This window comes from Scomber japonicus, chromosome 1 (genome assembly GCF_027409825.1).
Source record: "Scomber japonicus isolate fScoJap1 chromosome 1, fScoJap1.pri, whole genome shotgun sequence".
In the NCBI taxonomy this organism is placed as follows: domain Eukaryota; kingdom Metazoa; phylum Chordata; class Actinopteri; order Scombriformes; family Scombridae; genus Scomber; species Scomber japonicus.
Genome location: NC_070578.1, coordinates 21,132,892 through 21,139,405, shown reverse-complemented (window position 1 = coordinate 21,139,405; position 6,514 = coordinate 21,132,892).

Below are 6,514 nucleotides of genomic sequence, written 5' to 3'. Positions count from 1 at the left end.
ATGTGAATAGATTGAAAAATAAAATGTGTTTTTTAGATAGTGATCAGATGTGAGATATCCAATACTCCAGAAGAATTTATTCATTCTGTTGGCTCCACCTACTGGGCAGGTAGACTGGTGACATCAAGGTGATTAAGCACCTCTCCATACATTTACAGCTACAGAAAAAATAACAAAAAAAATTTAAAAATTAAAAATTATTATTATTACTCTAAACATTCAGCAGATAAGAAAAATTCAAAATCATGGGTGTTTTTCAGACTGGTTTATTATTCAGCTTCAAGGCCATAATTTGCTTAATAACAATTTTGCATTTACATACGTGACCTAAACCTAGTTACTTAACTGCACTGTTGTCTAAATAGACTTTGACAGAGCCACTGAGTAAAGTAAACAAATACTTTAAAATACAAAGTGTGGGAGTGTGGTAAACACAACAGGTAAAATAGATGAGGAGCTGAGGATTAAATACAAAGAAATTGTTTTCCTAAAATTCTGTTAAAATATTTGAAAGACCAAAGAATATTTAAAAGAAATATTATCTCCCTTGTTGAGGAAAATGGAGCCTTGCTTTTTAAAGTCATATCTCGAACTTGTTAAATTAAAAAGGGTAACCATAGGTTACGCTGTTCACCCTACATTTTTGAAGCAACATATAAATTGAGACAGAGATAACAATATTAAGATGTTTCTTAAGTAAACTATTCAGGATGAATGGCACCAGTTAACAGGGCTCCTTGTAAATATTTGCTTTCATTTGATTTTCTATCTGACAAAACAGCATATTCAGTGACATACATTCAGTGCCATCTTTGATATATTCAAAACGAGCGCTGACATGTGCCCAATGACAGGAGATAAAACTATAGAAATATGAGTATGATTTGTGTTGGTGTTCTTGCGCGAGACTAACAGATGTGAACACACTGCACTGGAGCCTTTCCTCAGCAATTGTCTGTTAAATTATCAGGGTACATTTTCCCACAATCCCCTTCCCAGTTGGTATCTCCAGCCTTTCCAAGGGGAACATGAAAAAGTGATCTCTTTATTGCAGCACTCTGTTAACACAACAGGGAATGTCAGCGCAAACTATGGACACACCCTCTCAAGTAAAAAGTGCATCCTTGAACCTTTATGTGTATTCTGTAGAAGAACTATTGAACTATGAGTCAGATTAGATATAATTTTTGTACTTTTATTAAGAAACTCACATTTTAATTTATACATCTTTTTTAAAGGTACTCCTTTCTGGTTCAACCATTTATCTGCTTTAACTTTATTTTTATTGCACATCATTGCACATCACAAAGTATTTAGGATCACTGAATTAATATGATTCTAGATTCATGTTTCAGTACACAATGGATTTGAAATCTTCTTTAGGTCGTCATTGAATCTTTTTTTTTTTTTAGAAAAATAGATCCAGTTAGGTCCATATCTTCTTAGTGAGAACCCTTTAGAAAACCTTATTTTCTTAGTGTGTGCAAGCGTAACCCCACAGTTAAGGACATCAGCTTGGAAACAGACCACACACTGACAGGGACATTCACCCTTTGTCCAGATGGACCCTTATCCTTCAAAAGCCATGTTTATAGCTTCAGTTAATATTCCAGCAAGATAGCGCTGCTTTTCCTATTATCTGTTCTTTCATAATATTTTCTCACATGAGTTAACTAACCAAACAGGGACGTCCTTCTGTGTCTGGTTGATCATCTTCGATGTTCTCTGGTCTTTTTCATTTTCTTCACTGAAAGGGCATTTGTTGTTTCAACTTGGCTGGTATGCTGAACCCAGTTTTAGGGTGTATTGCATTGTAGCACTCTCTTTCTGTGTGTGTGTGTGTGTGTGTGTGTGTGTGTGTGTGTTGGGGGGGGGAGGGGGGCTGACTTATCCTACTTTCAAGACCAGTTAATTGGGGAAGGCTTGTGCAATTTGGGACAAAAGCTGTGTCCCTAATTGGGAAAAAGATGATTTGTGGGTCAGTGGTTAAGGTTACGGTTAGGTTAAGGTTAGGATTGGGGTTAGGGTTAGGCAAGTAGTAGTTAAGGTTAGGGTAAGTCTCCAGGAAAATAAAATAATGTAATGTCCCTAAAAGTGACCTAAGTAAACGCGTGTGTTTCTGTGTGTGTGGGTACTACTTAAGTCACTTTCAGGGACACAGTCCAGATGTCAGACCTGTAGATTCGGGACAGCTTTTGCAATTGGGGACAAAAAAACGTGTCCCCAGTTGGTAAAACACAGATTTTTGAATCAGTGGTTAAAGTTAGGGTTTGAGTAAGTCTATACAAATGCCCCAAAAGCGACTTGAGCAAACCTGTGTGTGTGTGTGTGTGTGTGTGTGTGTGTGTGTGTGTGTGTGTGCGCGCAGGAGAGGTCTGATTCTTCTCACTGAAATGTTGTGCAACTGTCTCTGTACATGCTTCTCATTCCAGTGTAGTGTGAGTCAGGTCTGACTGAGTGAACAGATCTGCAGAGGAGTGACTCCTCCACAAAATGATGCTGTGACAAGCTCATGTCTTGATGAGAGAGAAGAGGACGTGAGTTTTTAACATTACAGAAAATATCAGTTTCTAAATCAGGGAATCCACAGCCTGGAATGAGAGTTTGCAGTATGTGTCTTTGTGTCCCATTAGAGGATTTAGAGGTCTGAGGCAGATTTGACATTCAGAGCGGAAGAAAATGAGAGCTGGATGAGCAAAGGCTTTAGACAATGTGTGGGAACACAGCTAAAAAAAAATCTATTAATGGTTTTAAGAATGAATAATCAGTTAAAGGGAGCTTCTTAAAAACACAAATGTTTGTTGAAATACATTATTTGTAATCAAATAATGACTTTGGGAAATTAATATACAGTAGTCTTTGATTATACTCCCATTCTTTTCGCTTTATGGCAGCTCTGTTCTTTGTGTTATAGGTAGTGGCAGATACAAAATGTTATCATCTACCAATAAAACTGAGTTTGTAATAAAAACCTCAGAAATAAGATACCCACCATCTAAAAACACAGAAAGCTAACAACAAACTCTTCTGTATTGATGGATACACTTGGGTTTTTTCCCAAAATGTATTCCATTACTCACACACCTGTACATGTACATTAAAAGAGGAAATGTAGTGCTAAAAATAGATTGAAGAGTATGAATTCACTTTTACACATCATAGAATTAATCTCTTACACAGGATGCACATGAGAGCTCTTTATGGACAGGAGGAATGATTACAGCAACCAGTACTTCTTGCAAAAGTCATAGAAAAGTCATAGATCACTAAAGTCATATGGATTCATTCTCCGTGCATTCCCCCCCCCCCCTGGAGCCAGGCCTGGCTTGATGGCACCCGAAGAGGAAACATGGGATCCCCTTCCAGTGGACCCACCACCCTGGGCAGCAGCCGAAGGCGGGGACCATGGCGGTCCGACCCTCGGCTGCAGAAGCTAGTTCTAGGGACGTGGAACGTCACCTCTCTGGTGGGGAAGGAGCCTGAGCTGGTGCGGGAGGTTGAGAAGTTCCGGCTAGATATAGTCAGCCTCACCTCGACGCATAGCAAGGGCTCCAAAACCAGTCTTCTCGAGAGGGGTTGGACTCTCATCCACTCTGGAGTTGCCGCTGGTGAGAGCCGCCGGGCAGGGGTGGCAATACTTATTGCCTTGGCTTGGTGCCTGTATGTTGGACTTTACCCCAGTGGATGAAAGGGTAGTCTCCCTCCGCCTTCGGGTGCCTATGGTCCAAACAACAGTTCAGAGTATCCACCCTTTCTGGACTCCTTGGAGGGGGTGCTGGAAAGTGCTCCCTCTGGGGATTCCCTCGTTCTGGAGACCTGGAAGGGTGTGATTAGGAGGAACGGCCCCCCCGATCTGAACCCGAGTGGTGTTTTGTTATTGGACTTCTGTGTTCTTCACAGATTGTCCATAACAAACACCATGTTCAAGCATGGACACCCTAGGCCGCAGTTCGATGATTGACTTTGTAGTCATGTCGCTGGACTTGTGGCTGCATGTCTTGGACACTTGGGCAAAGAGAGGGGCGGAGCTGTCAACTGATCACCACCTGGTAGTGAGTTGGCTCGGTTGGTGGGGGAGGATGCTGGTCAGACCTGGCAGGCCCAAACATATTGTGAGGGTCTGCTGGGAACATCTGTCTGAGTCTCCTGTCAGAGAGAGCTCCGGGAGAGCTTCGACCATGTACCAGGGGAGGTGGCCGACTGCTGCTGTAGTCGCTGAGGTGGTCAGTGCCTCCGGAGGCAGCAGGCAGGTACCGACAGGCCAAGCGGAGTGCAGCTGCCAAGGTCGCTGAGGCAAAAACCCGGACATGGGAGGAGTTCAGAGAGGCCATGGAGAACGAGTTCCGGACGGCTTCGAAGAGGTTCTGGACCTCCATCCAGTGTCTCAGGAGGGGGAAGCAGTACACCGTCAACACAATACGCTGCTGACCTGGACTCGGGACGTTGTGGATCGGTGGAAGGAATACTTCGAAGACCTCCTCAATCCCACCGACACGCCTTCCGGTAAGGAAGCAGGGCCTGGGGACCCGGGTGTGGGCTCTCCTATCTCTGGGGCTGAGGTCGCCGAGGTGGTCAAAAAGCTGGGATGGTGGTCCCTCTTTTTAAGAAGGGGGACTGGAGAGTATGTTCCAACTAAAGGGGGATCACACTCCTCAGCCTCCCTGGTAAGGTCTATTCGGGGGTACTGGAGAGGGTCCGTCGGATAGTCGAACCTCGGATTCAGGAGGAGCAATGTGGTTTTCGTCCGGGTTGTGGAACTGTGGACCAGCTCTACACCCTCTGCAGGGTCCTTGAGGGTGCATGGGAGTTTGCCCAACCAGTCCACATGTGTTTTGTGGACTTGGAGAAGGCATTGGACCGTGTCCCTTGGAGAGTCCTGTGGGGGGTTCTCTGGGAGTATGGGGTATCGGACCCCCTGATACGGGCCATCCATTCCCTGTACGACCGGTGTCAGAGCTTGGTCTGCATTGGAGGTAATAAGTCGGACTAATTTCCAGTGGCAGTTGGACTCCGCCAGGGCTGCCCTTTGTCACCGATCCTGTTGATAATCTTTATGGACAGGATTTCTAGGCGCAGTCATGGTGTTGAGAGGTTCCGGTTTGGTGACCTCAGGATTGGGTCACTGCTTTTTTGCAGATGATGTGGTCCTGTTGGCTTCATCAGACCGTGACCTCCAACTCTCATTGGATCGGTTCGCCGCCGAGTGTGAAGCGGCCGGGATGAGAATCAGCACCTCCAAATCTGAGTCCATGGTCCTCAGCTGGAAAAGGGTGGAGTGCACTCTCTGGGTCAGGGATGAGATCCTGCCCCAAGTGGAGGAGTTCAAGTACCTCGGGGTCTTGTTGAGGTGGCTTGGGCATCTAATCAGGATGCCTCCCTGGTAAGGTGTTCAGGGCACGTCCCACTGGTAGGAGACCGGGGAAGACCCAGGGCACGCTGGAGAGACTATGTCTCTCAGCTGGCCTGGGAACGCCTTGGGATACCCGGGAAGAGCTGGACGAAGTGGCTGGGGAGAGGAAAGTCTGGGCTTCCCTGCTTAGGCTGCTGCCCCCGCCGCACGACCCCGGATAAGCGGCAGAGGATGGATGGATGGATGGAATGTGAAAATTGTTCAGCTATTTCACAAAAATCCAAAAGTATCAACGTCATGGTGGAACTAGAGTTGAAGTCAGTCTGGACTGAAGTGTTGGACCGACCAACTGACAACCCAAAATTGCTGCTTGTATTGTATGGCTAATAAAAAACAGTTATGTTTCTGAGGACAGGATCATGTGTGGGACCGAACATTTCCCAAATGGTTATACAGTGTTTTGGAATGAAACTCTTCAAATATAATCATGGCAGGCAGGGTCAGGGTCAAGTGTTGGTTAGGAAACGAGAGCTGGCCTCCTACAAGAAGCACATGATCATAATCAACTTTCATACATCAGTGTCCTGCTTGGTTAGCAGGCTGTGAGACAAATTTAAACCTGCTTGACCTAAGGAAGATTAAACATGTTCAAGAAGCTTGCTTGTAGTTTTACAATTCTGTGTTTCCTGAACAAACCACATAAAGTTTCCTGATTGTAACACACTGAGGTGTAATTATAATATAATAATAAGACATTTGTTACACATAAAAGATACAAACAGTAACAACCTTTTGAATATAAAAGGACAGTGATACCCTGTCATGAGTACATGTATGTGATTAATAGGTCACCAACACCTCAAGTTTAATTTATCACATAAAGCATATTTTGCATTAAGAAGTGATATCCTTAAAGACTGGTCAAGCCGTTATTGGATAGATAATGTATTGGATGATTTAAGCAGTGTCTTGGAATTACTCCAAGGTTAAGTGGTAATCCCATATCCATCAACACTTGAATCCCAATACAAATGACCCAGACTATGTATTTATTGGAGGGAGCACTTATGGAGCTTGATAAGTATCATTCACCAGCCATTACCCTATGCTCAGAAAAATGATCTATGAGAACCATTTGCATGCTAATCTCCCTCAACAGCTCAA